Raw genomic sequence first — 15,773 nt, 5'->3', positions numbered from 1 at the left:
AGATGTGGGTTGCTGCTGGCGCCAGGCCCCTGCCCATCCCGTGGATGACACGCCTGGCCCACGTCCCCTCGCGTCCGCCTGCTGACAGGACTGTGCTCACCAGCTTTGATAAAGCCAAAGAGGGGAGAATAGCTCCTCATCACCTGCTGCAGAGGCAGCATCTACGCAGGGTGGCCTCTGTCCTCTCCTTGGCTGTTGGCTTTCTACACATCAGTGTCCTCATTTCCCCCACAAGCCCAAGGGCGCCTGACACCCATGTCACTCAGTGACTTCTGCTGTGAAGAGAAAGGGGAGCAGGGCCAGGCGCTGTGTGTTCTCTAACATTGAGGTCGAGTTTTCAACACCAGAATACATGGTGGAAGGAAGCAGTTTTTCCCATCCTCGCAGCTCTGGAAAAGAGGAAGAAAACACTACCGGTTAAATAAAAAGCTTCAAAAGGCATCATAAATTCCCATAGCAGGATATTTAAAGAATGGTTTTCACGATCAGACTAAATAAGGCGACCTGACTCCATGCCTGGAAAACTCAGGAGAGCCTTGTCATTATTACCTCATCTGAGAGCCACTTAACCCAGGCAGGCCCTGGACGTGCCTTGCTGGCTGATCGCACGCAGGAGAGATCGGTGCAGTGTGGCAGGTGGCAGACTGGCTGTGCCTCCTCGCAGGCCCTCCCTGGCCACCCCTGTTCGGGATTCAGTTCTTGTTTCTGTTGTTACTCAGAGGGCGTCGAGGAGACCCGTATATCCAGCGGCCAAGGCAGCGCCAAGGCAGTGGGCGAGTGCAGGTGTGTTCTTTCTTTCTCTCCACTCCTACTTGGAGGCATTTCTCTAGGGAAAGGGAGTTAGAGTTTCTTTGCAGCTAGCAGCCCCCTCGCCCTTCCTCTCCATGATTTCGTGAGGGCAGGAGGATTCCTGATTCTGGCTCATGTGGTCCAAGTCCATTCAGAGATACAGGTGTGAACCAAGCCTCTGCCACCAACCTACTGTGTCAGTGAATAAATCACGAAGACTCTTTGGACAATTTGGGGACATTTAGGGGCCTTCCAATTTCAAATATTCTGTAATTCTGACAGCTCTCTGGCTGTCCATGGGTAATGCACAATTTTGCCTTTTATTGGCAGGAGCTGAGGATTTTATTGATTCGGTTGGGTCTAAGAGGAAAGGAGGCCCAGGCACTCATCTTCTCCTAATTAATTTTTCATGTTCCACAGCAGCGATTCCTCCTACAGCCAGGAGAGGCTGAGCAGCGGCTTCGCGGGTGCTTTTTGTTAGCATCGGATGTCAGCAGAACTGGCCCACCTCCTGGTCCTGCAGCCCCAGTGGGTGTCTAGGGAGGGAACACAGCTGTCCCTTCTCTCTTCTCAAAGACAGGTGGTGGGGCAGAATTGGGGGAGGGGAACAGAGAGAGAGAGAGGGAGAGAGAAAAGAAGACAGAAAGAGGCAGAGAAGGAGAGAGAGAGAAAGGAAGACAGAGAAAGGGAGAGGGCGGGAGAGTAAGAGAGGAGAGAGAGAGAATGACTTGAATAATTGAATGAGAATTGTCTTCCCCAAGGCTGGCACGGTGGCTCACGCCTGTAATCCCAGCACTTTAGGAGGCTGAGGCAGGTGGATCACTGGAGGTCAAGAGTTCGAGAGCAGCCTGGCCAACATGGTGAAACCCCGTATACAAAAATTAGCTGGGCATAGTGGCGGTGCACGCCTGTAATCCCAGCTACTCAGGAGGCTGAGGAAGGAGAATCGCTTGAACCTGGGAGGCAAAGGTTGCAGTGAGCCGAGATCATGCCACTGCACTCCAGCCTGGGTGACAGGGTGAGACTCTGTCTCAAAATAATAATAATAATAATAATAATAATAATAATAGTCTTCCCTGAGATGAAAAGGATCGTTTTCCAGCAGGGAAACCCTAGAGCCCAGGAGGCCTGATGGATTCCTCTGGGTCATAAACAGTGCAGTTGCAATGTGAACTTCTGTTGGTTTTCTTTACTGAAGCAGAGCTGCTTCTGCCGTGAGTTAAGGCATCAACTGATTTTGATCCCTCCAAATAGCCACTGAAGATAGCAGTGTGTATCCCCAGGTGCTATCAGAGGACTGTTTTTCTCTTATCAGGGAAGTCCTGTGCGTCTTGTCCCGCCGGGCTACGGAGATGTGGTTGGCATGGGACATACCCGCTTCATGCTTCAAGTACAGTCGCACCGCCGTGGACTTGCTTTGTCTGATCCCCATCCCACTGTGAACACTCTGGAGAGAGGAAGTCTGTTTTGTGTGTCTGGCTCCCAGGACCCCATCCAGAGCCAGGAACCTAGGAGGTGCCCATTAAACAGCTGTTCAATGGATGGGAAATAAAGGAACATAGATATGACCCTTGCTTTTATCTTCCCTGAGCATCCCAGGCTCTGGCATTTAGATCAAATGGTTGCAGTCTATAGAAGCTGATTCTGTAGGACTGTGGTCTAGGAGCACAGGGCAGAGGCTCAGCCCAATGATCACCCTTCAATGTGCCAAATGCCCTGTGCTTTACTGCCAGGTTTTTTGATGTGGCTGAGAAAGTTTATATTCAATCTCAAAATGCTCTCCTTAGGGAACATCTAATATGGTTTCCTTGAGAAAATTAACTTCTCAGGTTTGCCATTGGTAAGTGTCCCACTCACCGCCTGTTAGGAACCCTGCTTTCCAAACCTATACTCCTCTTACTATGTCATCCTGACGCCCTGTTTAGTTGCTTCTTATAAGAATAGAAATGGTAGCCGGCCCTGGTGGCTCACACCCATAATCCCATTGCTTTAGGAGGCCAAGGCAGGAGGATTTCTTGAGGCCAGGAGTTCAAAACCATCCTGGGCAACTTAGCAAGACTTCATCCCTTAACAACAACAATTTATTTTATTTTATTTACTTATTTATTTATTTATTTATTTATTTAGAGATATGGTCTTGCTACATTGACTAGACTGATCTTGAACTCTTGACCTCTAGCAATCTTCCCATCTTGGCTTCCCAAGTGCTAGGATTATAGGTGTGAGCCACTGCACCCAGCCTAACAAAATATTTTTAAATGAGCTGGGCATGGTGGCTCACACCTGTAGTCCCAGCTACTTGGAGGCTGAGATATGATGACTACTTGAGCCCAGGAGTTCCAGGATGTGGTAAGCTATGATCATGCCACTGTAATCCAGCATGGGTGACAAAGCCAGACCCTGTCTTTAAAAAAAAGAAAAGAATAGTAAGGGTGGTGGGGGAAGAGGGATGAAGAGAGGTTGGTTATGGGTACAAACATATAGTTAGATGGAAGAAATAAGTTCAGATGTTTGATAGCACACTAGGGTGATGATACTTAGCATCAATGTTATGCATATTTCAGAGTGACTAAAAGAGAGGACTTGAAGCCAACACAAAAATGATAAACACTCAAGGTGTGGGATTTCCCTATTACCCTGACTTGATCATTACGCATTCTTTGCATGGAGCAAACACTCACATGTGCCTCATAAATATGTAAATCTTTATATATCAATAAAACAGGGAAAACTTGAAAATAAAAAATAGAAATGGAATATATTAAAGGATAGAAATGGAAAAGCAAGTGTAGTAAGTGAGTGGGAGGATGATATGTTGAAGTGAGTTGCTTCAGAATGCAGGTGCGTACCTTTGTCATGTCCATTGGCTACCACAAACGACTTGAGGATGTCATTTTTTGTTTCTGGATAGGACAAAGGGAATGTAGGTGTATATTCTAGTATCTCCCCATTTCTTTCTCTTATGCCCGAGGTTTCTTGGTGACTTTTGTTAAGTTCATTTGCGACATCCATTTGGAAACAGACTGTAAACTTGTTCTGTCTCTCTCTCTTCTCTCCATCCTTGCCCGGGCTGGGACTCTATTCCCAGGGCTGATGGAAGACTGGCTCGTGAGCTGCATCCTTGGTGGCTTTTCCTTCTTCATCTCATTGCCAGTGAGGACACTGAGGAGGAGAAGGAGGTGAGGAGGAGGAAGAAGAGGAAAAGGAGAAAACCAACCGTGATCCACTGTCACCAAATGAGCATGCCAGATTGCCATGCTGCATAGCTCCAGGAAGCACCACGGTTCACGTGGTCAACATGGATGGATCCCTGAGGCAGTGTCCAGTGACAGCCTGCATGCCACGGGCAGCTCTGAAGTCAATAATCCTGCAAAAAGGGTCATTCCTTCCCAATAAAAGACAGTGGGCTATCTTCCACAGATGCCCACAAAATTTCCCTCCTTTTCCTTCCGTGGAGGACTGGTGAAAACACCATCGTGGACCTGACCTGCATCTGGAGACAATCCCTCAGAGGCACTGCAGAGCTCCTTTCTGCCCAGGCACTTACGGTGCTTGAGAACTTGGAGAGGCCAGCTCACAGAGGAGCTGGGGTTTTGACTTGACCATGATTACTCAGGCTAGGATGAAAGCTGATACTTACTGCCTGCATTCTTTGATTAATCCTTCAATCCTCACAATCACCCCATGTCACCAGTAGGAAACTGAGGCAAAGTCCACACAACTGGCGAGTCTGGTATAACTGTCTTTCTATCACAGCAGTTTGCTGGGCACAGACCTGGAGCCAGATGTTCAGGTAAGTTAGTTCCAGTGGCTGCTTTCTTGTGGCACCTAGACCTCCATTCTCTCCCTCCGCCACTGACCTGTCACTGGTGCCTTCTCGGGACCCTCCCAAGGCCTTGCTGCTTTTCTCTCCTCCTGGGCTTTGACCAGGGTTTACCCACATGGCCACACAGTTTCAGAAACTTGGGGGAAAATGATAGGAGGTTGAATCCATTTCTCTTAGGAAGGGACTGAGGCTGCTTATGATCCATCTAGCAATCGCATCTTTCTCAGAATATACAACGTTATGTTCCATGAGAGACTCAACACACAGGTGCACGGGTGACACACAGGTGCCTTTTTGCCTATGGAGAAAGCGGAAGCATCAGAGGAACCACAGAGAGGGAAGTGAGGGGTGGGCGGTGAGGGCCATGTGATGTTTCTTCCCCTCTTAGCCAAGCTCTGTCGCTCCTTCCTCCAAGGGACGGGCTGTGCTCCTGTGGGAAGCCTCTGACCTCACTCCAGTGAGAACAGCGAAGAGAGTGAAGGCGACCTAGCCGGCCTTCTGCCCACCACAGCTTCTTAGCTGGAGGATGAAATACACTTATTAGTCGAACCCGATGATGGGCCTTCGTTTCTGCTTTTTAATCCCTCGGTAGTTTATAAATGTTCCTTTCTCTTTTGCAGCTTTGAACTACACACTGTTCTTTAAGGAATGTCAAATTACACTTGTATACAAAAGAATATTTCTCACCATCATACCATATAAGTTTTTATGTGTAATTTTATGCCTATGCTTTCCGACTAGATATTGGTATTATAATATTCCAAAGTGAAAAGCATAAAAGAGTTATTACCATTGAGATGTAAATATGTATAAACACCCCTTTTAGAATCCAGTGATGTTTGTCAGGCTTTTGGGAGTGCTTGCTTGTCGTTTTATAATTGCAATGAAACTGAAAAATAGACCTGAAATTATACAAAAAACGCATCAAGGAGTGCCTGCATCTATGTTCTCCTAGTTTTTGAAGGCAAATTCTCTATGAGTAGGACTTATAGAGATTCTAATTGATCTTACAATTGAGTTTCTGGTAATTGAACATACCTTTCAGTCTTCTTTAGTTCAAATCATCATTTCACATCTTCTTCATTACGATTACTGGTGCTAGAAAATAAAATGCAATACACTATGATTCGTGTGTAGAATGCTGGTTAGTTCAGCTCCAAAGAGCAAGGAAGATGTTCTATGCACAGCTCTCTCCTGGATCTGCTCATAATAGGTATTCAGTAAATATTTGTTGAATGATTAAATAAATGAATGAGCAAATGGATACAAGGATGCTGCTGTGTAGCATTATGTCAGTTGCCTAATTATTGTATGTATGCTTTACTGTCTTGTCTTCCCTCAATAGGATGATGGCCTCTCGAGGGCAGAGGTTTTCGTATGATTTGTTCACAGGTCCATCCCAGGCACATAGTAGGATGACTGGCACATAACGTACTTGGCAAATATTTCTTGAACGATTAATGAGTCTGAGGCTGTAGCCACATACTGCACTTCCTCATCTCAGCCGGATGGTTCTTAAATGTATATCTTCAGTCATAAAGGGAATTGGGAGAAATATTTTAGATATGTTAAAGAATGAAAGCAGATTGCTCGCTGTTCCTGGTCTCTTTACACAAATGAGTCTGCCCGCAAGAGCCCTCACTGGGAATGTGTGAAAGGCAACTGTCGATCTCAGCGTTTCTTTCTTAGGAATTCCTTCAGACCACCTTTAATTTGTCTGCTGTGCAGCTTCTCACCTTTTGTTCCTCACTTTTTGGTTCCTCACCATACTCACTTCTCATGAAAACAGGGACTCAGGCAGATGTGTACACCCATGTTCGTTGCGTGCTATTCACAGTAGCCAAAAGGTAGCAGCAACCCACAGTGGGTGAACGGATAAACAAAATGGGGTACATGCATGCAATGGAGTGTTATTCAAACTCTAAACAGGAAGGAAATTCTGACACCTGCTACAACATGGATGGACTTTGAAGACATTATGCTGAGTGAAATAGGCCAGTCACAAAAGGGCAAATACAGGCCAAGCATGGTGGCTCACACCTGTAATCCTAGCACATTGGGAGGCCAAGGCAGGTGGATCACTTGAGGTCAGGAGTTCGAGACCAGCCTGGCCAACATGGTGAAACTCTGTCTCTACTAAAAATACAAAAATTAGCTGGGCGTGGTGGCGCACGCCTGTAGCCCCAGTTACTTGGGAGGCTGAGGCAGGAGAATCACTTGAACCAGGAAGGCGGAGGATGCAGTGAGCTGAGATTGCAACACTGCACTCCAGCCGGGGTGACAGAGCAAGATTCTATCTCAAAAAAAAAAGGACAAATACGATTCCACTTATGTGAGGTTCCTTGAGGAGTCAGATTCATGGAGACAAAAAATTAGATGGTGGTTGTCGGGGGCTGGGGGAACAGGAGGTTGGGGTGTTATTGCTGAATGGTTATAGAGTTTCAGTTCAGGAAGATGAAAAAGTCCTGAAGACAGTGTTAATGATAAAAAACACTGTCAATGTACTTAATGCCATGAAACTGTACTCTGGTTAAAATGATAAAATTTAGGTCCTGTATAATTTTACCTGATAATAATCTTTAAAAAGACCTACCCATAACCACCCATTTGGGCTCTATGGTTCTACTCATGCCTTTGGCTTTGGCTTGAGGTCCTATTTCTGGAGAAATCTTCAGGTATGAATCTTGGCCTGCCTCGAGGACTCAGCTGTGTTCCCTGACTCAGGTTCGAGTGGCACCTTCTCGTGTTTCCTTTGTTCATCATCTTGAACCTAAAGCAAAGAATCCACTCTTAAATGTTGTCTGGGTTTAAATCAGGGGCCAACACAAGAGGGTTCTTTATTATGGTTTTCAGTTAACATTCAGCCTTATGCAGGTCCCTTGGAGGAGAAGTTGAAAAGATTAATGGAAGCCGAAATGGCTGGGGAACTATAGATTGTGATTATTGTACTACTAAGATGGTGTTGCAGCTAGGAAAGAAGTAAATAATTCAATACAATACATATATATACACACACATAAACTTTGGAGTCCATGTATAAATGAATAGGTGATTTGAGCACTTGCTTATGTATTATCCTAGAGCATATATGTTATGAAGGCAGGGATTTTTCGTTTTGCTCATTATTCTATTCCCACTGTGCCTGTTATGAATTAGGTGGCCAATCAACATTAGTTAAGTGGATGAGTGAGTACATTTTACATACACACACACACATACACACATACACACACACACACATACACACATGCATACACACATACACACATATGCATACACACACATGCAAACACACACATACACGCACACACACGCATACACACGTACACACACATGCATACACGCAAGCACACACATACACACACACGCATACACACATGCATACACACATACACACATACGCATACACACACATGCATACACACACATACACACGCACACATACACGCACACACACGCATACACACGTACACACACATGCATACACGCAAGCACACACATACACACACATACACACACATATACACACACACATACGCATACACACACACGCATACACACCCACACACACACACACACACACACACACGCAGAGTCATTGCTGCTTCTGGCTTAGTGCCAAAAAGAGTTACATGTAGAGAAACTCAAATCTATTAGAACAGTTAGCTTGTGATAGCCTTTCTTTCCTGCCAAACCATGATTGAGTCCTGTTGTAAATGACATCTCCTCCCATGCTTTGGAAAGTTGTCTTCATTTTGGAACTGGTTTATTGTCCAAGTTAATTCTCCCCCTGCTTTTTTTTTTTTTTTCACTCTTGTCCCTTGCTTGTATGGCAAATCAGTTAATATCTGAGGTGTCATTACCTCTGAACTACAATATTTAGCTCCCAAGAATGTTATGAGAATTAATAATATGTGGTCACATATATTCCTTAGAGGAATCACCCAAAGTAAACTAACAAAATTAATTACATAATGATTAATAAATATTGGGTGCCATGTACTAACTGGTATTACTAACACCCATAATTATTATATTACATGTGTCTTTTTTTTTTTTTTTTGAGACGGAGTCTCGCTCTTTCACCCGGGCTGGAGTGCAGTGGCCGGATCTCAGCTCACTGCAATGGAGCTTGCGTGAGCAAGGGAAGATTATATGGTACATATATTTTCTATTTCAAATTCCTCTGAAAAATTTATGCCTAGTCCATTTTATCATGCAAATGTGCAGCATTTTTTTTTCTATAATTCTAGCTTTTCTTTCAACACAAGACTGAGCTGGAGTATGTTGTCTCTCAGGCAGTGAGTCTCAGGGCACCTTTTTGGTGGGAACACCCATACTCAGTTTTCCACTCCATGGAGACCTGAGACGTCTGAATACCAAGAGAAAGAGAGAGATCGAAAGGAAGGGTTCAGTCCTTGAATTCCCATTTAAACTCATGATGCCAAATGGGTTAGAGACATTGCCAAAAGCTTAGGCAACTGAGCAAAAAATAAAGCTGAATTGGAAATGATACAGGGAGAGAAAAAGACTTGGGCCAGCAGGTAGGAGTTAGCGGGTTCACCCCATCTCTTTAGCTTCCCTAAGGCCTCTTGGAGGATATCTTTTCCTCTCCTTACTCTGTGTCTCCATCACCTGCCTCTGTCCAGGCTCTGTGGCAGCATCAGCAAAGGCAAGACAGCCAGGGAGGGCCGCTGAGAACTGAGGTTCCAAAATAGGGAAAGCAGAAGGGGAGGGCTTGGATCTTAAACGACTTCAGTTCTTCCTCCTCCTCTCTCACTTTCTCTCCTCCCTTTACTGGCTCATTTCATTTTCCCATGCTATTCTTTGTAAGTGCAACCACAAAGATGCTTTAACATAGCATTAAAAATCCAGTTACCGAAAATCAATTTGTCTATGCAAAATAAGGATGCAAGATAAACAGGATGCTCATTCTGTAACCGTCTGAGGACTCTCCACAGGAAAGGCAGAAATGCCATGGGCAGACATTGACGTCCTGCCTTCATCATGTGATTATCCTTGTCCCACTCGTCAGCGGCGGAATGAGACAGAACAACTTGACCTTGCCCATCAGGGCTGGAGAGGCCATTGTTGGGATTAGAAACCCCCCAGGTAGAGAGCTAATACTGCAAATAGAAAGTGCTTCACACACAGTAACTGTCCGTGGCCCAGAGAACAGTTGTAGCACACAGAAGCAGAGCAGTGGCTAAAGTGTTGGCATCTGGGGCTAATAGTTCTAAAAATGATAGAATGTAGAGGTAGAAAAACCACCATCTGTGTCTGAAATGAATGATGAAGAGCTAAAGTCACTATCGAAAGGACAGCAGCCTACTAACCAGCATACAAAGTAAAACATTTTCTAATCCTATGTTGGATATACATTTTAAATGATTTAAACACAAATTCTCACAGAATCTCACAACAATCCTCTAATGTAGGCAGGAAACTATTACCACCCTCGTGTGACAAGGAGATCAGCTAAGTGCCTTGCCCACCTGGCGATCACATCTATCTCGGGTGCCACAGTCCCTCACTCACCCTGCTTGGAAACCTGCCCATTTCTGAATCATTTGAATTTTGTGTCACCCATGCCTGGGCAGTACTTCCCACTTCTTTCAAGTCAACAGTTTTCTCCTCTCCATTCCCACCATGTCCTCAGCAGCCCAGGTCCCTGTGGCATCACTTTTGGTTACCTGTTCAGAGCCATCTAGCTAAAGTCTATCTCTTTTCATCAGGCTCCTCCAATCCCAACACTATGGAACACGATTTTCATTCTTCCTGATGGCATTGTCATCCCCAGATGTCCCTGCGGTGCCCAGCAAACAGTAGGTGTTGAATAAACCTGTGGTCATGGAAACCTTCCACATTAAGGCTCGGCTCCCCTGTCTGCCCCTCCAAGTTCTTCTTCTACCCCCGTTTTCTCTGGTCTCACTGAGCCAAGACAGGCTGCCTTCCGCCTTCACACCTAAACTTGCTCTTCATCTGGAAGGCAGTGTGCTCTTGAAACTACCTTTGCAAATTTATGACAATAAGAGAAATATGACACAGTTGACTCCATCTTTCTTCTAACCTTCAAGCTGCCCTTGGTCATCCCTGGGTGTAGGCCAAGTTAACTTTGGTAGAAATTCAGTTTATAGTTTAACCTTAAAGCAAGGATGATCATAGCCCTTCCCCCAAACTCAACTGACTTTGCAACATGAATGAAAGGCTGCAGGGTTAGGAAAATGAGAGAGCCTGAATTCTGAGATGTAGGCATAGACGATAAGCAGCCATCGTTTTGAAGCTCACAAAATTTACAACTTTCCCAATTATTCCTGGAGATAACATCACTATTGTAGAACCTAAAGTTAGTCTTTCGAGCTGATTTTTGACTCCTGTATACCTGATAACTGGCTGACTCCACCTAGACCCGCCTATTTTCCTGCATCCCTATGATTTCCTCCCCAGCCAATTGACATTCCCCATTCCATAGCCCCCTGCCCACCAAACTATGCCGGAAAAGTTATAACCTCCAAGCCTTTGGGGAGACTGATTTGAGTGAAAACTCCAGCTGATCCAGTGTGAGCTGTCCTCACTTCAGTTAAACTCTTTATTGCAGTGCCGTGGTCTCAGTGGATCGATTTTGTCCATGAAGTGGCAGGAAGAATCTGTTGGGTGGTTACACTCTCCTCCTTCCTGTAAACCAAAAGTAAAGTTCTAAGGCCCCCAACTGACTGAGTGGACCCTTCTCTAGGCCAAGGGGACCCAAAGAAACCTGAAAAACTAGGTCAGGCCATATGGGAAGTGGGAGTTGGACATGCCTCATTATACTTCCCTCCCTTTAGTGTTCAGGCACAACTGACCAAACTTAACATTAAAACAGAGATCTTAACACTGACAACACAGACTCTTTGTGGCAATAAGATGCCAGATTCCAACCTGACTCTAGTATAACAACACATGACAGATAAAGAAGGAAATCAAAACATTTCACCCCAAAATATGTTTCTTTGTCATATTTTGAAATGACCCTGCAAAGCCATCTTTTGTGGGGGAAAATATTCAACTGTAAAGAATGTCTACTAACATAACCAAGTCTTTCCCTTTCCAGGCCCTCCCAATCCTGAGGAAATTAACTGAGCGTCTAGCACCTTTTGAAAGTCTGAATAGGAAACATTTGCCATCTGTTGTCTCTAAGGGTGGCCACCTATATGATTTCATCGACATAAGAAGAACCTTGGTCTCCACAAACCCTTTTCTTGACCCAGATGCTCCTTTCTATTCATCCCAGGTCTTTAGATAATAACTGTTTCAACAAGTTGCCAATTAGTAAATCTTGAAATCCACCTATGACCTAGAAGCCTCCACTTCAAGATGTCCTGCCTTTCTGGGATGAACCAATGTGTACCTTACATGTATTGATTTATGTCTCTTTGTATAACTTCTGTCCCCCTACACTGTGTAAAACCAAGCTTAACCCAATCATCTGGGGCATATGTTCTCAGGACCTCCTGAAACTGTGTCATGGATCATGGTCCTTACAGTTGGCTCAGGATAAACCTCTTCAAATATTTTACAGAGTTTGGCTGTTTTGGTCAACATTTCCTATTCATAGCTTACCTAACAGTGCAGGGCCAGCCTAATGTCTGCCCTCCCCAACAGCTCCAGGTCCATGGATTTTTTTTCCCCTTTTTCTTATTTCTTGAAACTGTGTATCCATGCAGAACTTCATCATAAACAGTCTTACTGGGCTCCTCTGTACCACTAGTTTAATTTTGTAACACCATACGATGGCTAAACCACTTGAGGGTGAAGGAGTTTGGGGAACGTTACTCCAAAACATAACTCCCTAGTATGAGTATTTTGAAGTAAAGGCCCTTAAAGACCCACAGACACTGGAAATGACTTTTCCCCTATGTACCTAAGGAGAGACATACCAACAGGAAAAACGATTTTTCCTTCTTCTCCCTGTTACTTCATTACCTGTTCAGAAAAGAAGAGCAAGAATATAAACACACCTGAACACAACCACTTACTTACAAGATAGTATCTGTCTGTTAGGTTCAATTTCCAAAGACAACCATTGACAAGTTAATCTCTGCTCCCCATCCACTCATATCCACTCATTCTCTTTAGTAACCATTGATTGCCCCTCAACAGAATGATCTACATTCCCAGTCCCTCCCCTCCCCTCTGAAATAAGGGCATATAACATCTGGGCCTCCCTGGGATAGGGAGTCATCTCTCATTGAGATAGGGGTTCTCCCTCCTATGCATGTTAATCAATTTTCATGCCTTTTCTCCAATTAATCTACCTTTTGTCAGTTAAGTTTTCAGTGAAACTTCAGAGGGCAAAGGGGAAGTTTTCCCTTGGTCCCTGCAAGGGAAAAACATGAGCCTTCTCTTCTCCCATACTCCTTACGTACTCAGAACTCCTTACGTACTCAGTGCTGTAGCAAACGCTCAGCACTATATTTGTTAAATGACTTGTCCAGAGCTGGGGCCCAGGACCTAAGTCTCCAATTCTCATTCTCCATCATTCTAGAAGTTAGAATACTTATGTCCTAATTCTATAATAGCTTCTATGTTTAGCCAGACAACACGACAGTTCTATTAGTCAAGGCAAGTCAGAATGACACCTCACTGGAAACTCAATAAAACTTGTGTGGGATTAGTTGTTCTTGTAACCAACTTGACCACATTTGTAAAAAATGATTATATTTAAAAAATCACATGTTGATGAAAATTTGAGTTTGTTTGCTTTTAAAAGACTGACAAATGGAAACGTTTTTCTCTGGTTCTGACTATGATTTAAAAGCATTTAAATGTTAGTATTGTCTACTTTCTAGATAGGATCATCTGAAAGTTGAGGTAATCTGGGGTGGATTTATTTTGTAGTCAGGTTTTCATTTTAGTGTATCTGGAATATTTCTGAATGCTGGTAGAGTCACAAAGTTCTATATTTAACTCTTTGGCATATAAATAGAATATGATCTTAAAAATAATTGTAACTGGGTGACTAATCTAACAGAGGGGTGAGACAACTTCTCATTCACCCAAGTTGATTTTGCTAAGTTATAGAGACAATGGCCAAGGAGAAAAGGATGAACTCTTCCTTCCCACACTGTTGTGGGTCACCCTACTTTTCTTTTGGCCAGTTTCCCACAACCAGGCCCTGGATCATTCTCCTGAAGGCCCAACCAAGCTCCTGTTTCCCACCTAACCCACACCTGAGGTAGGAGGCCTATTAATACTTGTTCCTCCTCTACCAAGATTCAGAGCGAAGACTGAGAGGAGGGCTCCGGAGTCACCCCCAGGTCCCAGGGGAAACCAGCAGGTTTCCACTCACCACTTTTTCTCCCAAAATCAGAAAATCTTAGGGAGTGGGCTTTGGCCATGGCCTCCTCTTCAAGTTCTGACCCTTACCCATAGTCTCTACCCTGTAATGAGGAGTCTGGTACCGTAGTAGGAACCTAGTAAGTGGTTGAGCCAGATACCTCCTCAAATAGGTCCCAGAGGATGGCTGAGCATTTAGGTAGTTCCTGTCCTTGGTGGCCATTGTACGTCCTCTGGTTCTGAGACTCTGGTGTCCCTCGGGTGCTGCACTTTGCCAGGGGGACTGGGCCTCAGAAGTGAGCTTCCACAGCCTCTCGGTGCTCTCAATCACTATGCCTCATGTCCCTGTCCCAAGTTATGCCCAGGGTGAGACTGAATCTGTGAATGACAGTGACAGTGACATTTACCATTTACTGAGTTTCTGTGATAGGCTGGATATTACTTTAGTGCTTGTCACTCATGTTCTCATTTAATTCTCACTGCAAACCCACAAGGTAGGAATCTCCCTTTCCATTTTACAAATGAGAGGGATAAAAGGGTCGATAAATATAAGTAACCTGCAAGGGAAGGATATCTAGCTGGCAAGTGAAAGCTGGAATTCGATCTAGGGCCAGGTGAAGCTAAGCTCATACTCTTCTCTAATATTAGGACATGTTGACTTTCAACAAGATTTTGCATACTTTTCCCTTCCCAAACTACCTCCCTCTTTTCTCTCTCTCTCTCTTTTTTTTAAAGACTCAGAAGGTGAAATACCTAGGTTACATAAGCACAAGTTTATTTTATTTGTCTCATTTGCATTATGTCATTGGCTGGAGCAAAGTCTTTTAACATTTTTTTTTAAAAGTATTTCCAAAGCCCCTGGATCAGCGCTGTGTAGATAGTTGGCCCATAATAGACAGGGACTGACTAATTAAGGGTAGGACCATGGTCCGTAAGCAGAGGGAGAGGAGAGAGCATATGACCTAGCTCAGACTTTGTCCCGGAATCTGGTGCACTGGCAAAACCAAGTCCTTGACAGCACATTAGTCGCTGTGGACTTGGCAACGCATGCACCTGTCATCTACAAATAGTAGTTCAATCAACAACTGCCCTTTCTATGCTGACGGGATGTCTAGCCCTATGTAAACATTTCTTTTTTAGCACTGGTTCTTAATTCTTGCAGCTCTTGGTTTATCACCAGTTTCTTGAGAAAATAATCTGTCCATATTCTCCAGTCATGGGATGATGACTCAGGCTGGGGACTCAGGCTGTTTTCTGTGCAGTAGCTGGTCTTGCGGGCCCCGTCCTGTTTGGACCCCAGCCAGCACACCGCAGAGAGGTGCTTCTTCCACCTCCCAGTGACCCGTGCCAACCCTTCTGCTCCTTCCCCCCTGCTGCTCTTGCCTTTGTGGTTGCCAGAGTAACCATAAAAATATTACTCCACATGCTGTAGGAACAAAATGTCAGCGCACTTTACTATTGTTTTAATTTAAAAACCAACGTGTGAAAATAACTCCAGCCTGGGAGAAATGCTCTTTCTGCCAGATGATTCCTTTTGGAAGGTGATGTACAAAATCAGTGTGAAGAACTCAGGGGTAGGAATGATACCTAGGTTTAGGATAAGAGCCTAAACTCCTGTGTCCTATGTCAATGGTAAATGTCCCCTAAATGCTTGTCCAGTGAATGAATGAATGAATGTGACACAAACTTTGCTGAAATATTTAGGAATATATAAATGGTATGCATAAATTTTAAAGTAAAACTCTTAATTCCTATTATAAATTATAATAGAAATGCTATTATAAACTTCAGGATGGTGAGTGAAGCAGGTTGACTAGTGTGCCCCCCAATTTCATGTTCTTCT

General features: G+C 44.3%; 2 long non-coding RNA genes across 2 annotated transcripts; both read left to right on the top strand.

Annotated features, from left to right (window-relative positions):
- Positions 1-308: 308 nt before the first annotated feature.
- Positions 309-5,879, top strand: LOC114678776 (uncharacterized). Its single transcript, XR_013415999.1, has 3 exons — positions 309-783; positions 3,878-4,582; positions 5,031-5,879. It is a non-coding gene; the product is annotated as an uncharacterized LOC114678776 (long non-coding RNA).
- Positions 5,880-8,662: 2,783 nt separating this feature from the next.
- On the top strand, positions 8,663-13,382 carry LOC144340220 (uncharacterized). The gene is made up of 2 exons (XR_013415998.1): positions 8,663-8,773; positions 11,706-13,382. It is a non-coding gene; the product is annotated as an uncharacterized LOC144340220 (long non-coding RNA).
- Positions 13,383-15,773: the final 2,391 nt, after the last annotated feature.

The sequence above is a fragment of the Macaca mulatta genome, chromosome 1 (assembly GCF_049350105.2).
Source record: "Macaca mulatta isolate MMU2019108-1 chromosome 1, T2T-MMU8v2.0, whole genome shotgun sequence".
In the NCBI taxonomy this organism is placed as follows: Eukaryota; Metazoa; Chordata; class Mammalia; order Primates; family Cercopithecidae; genus Macaca; species Macaca mulatta.
Note: the sequence above shows the minus strand (reverse complement) of the source record. Positions and strands in the feature narration are given on the sequence as shown.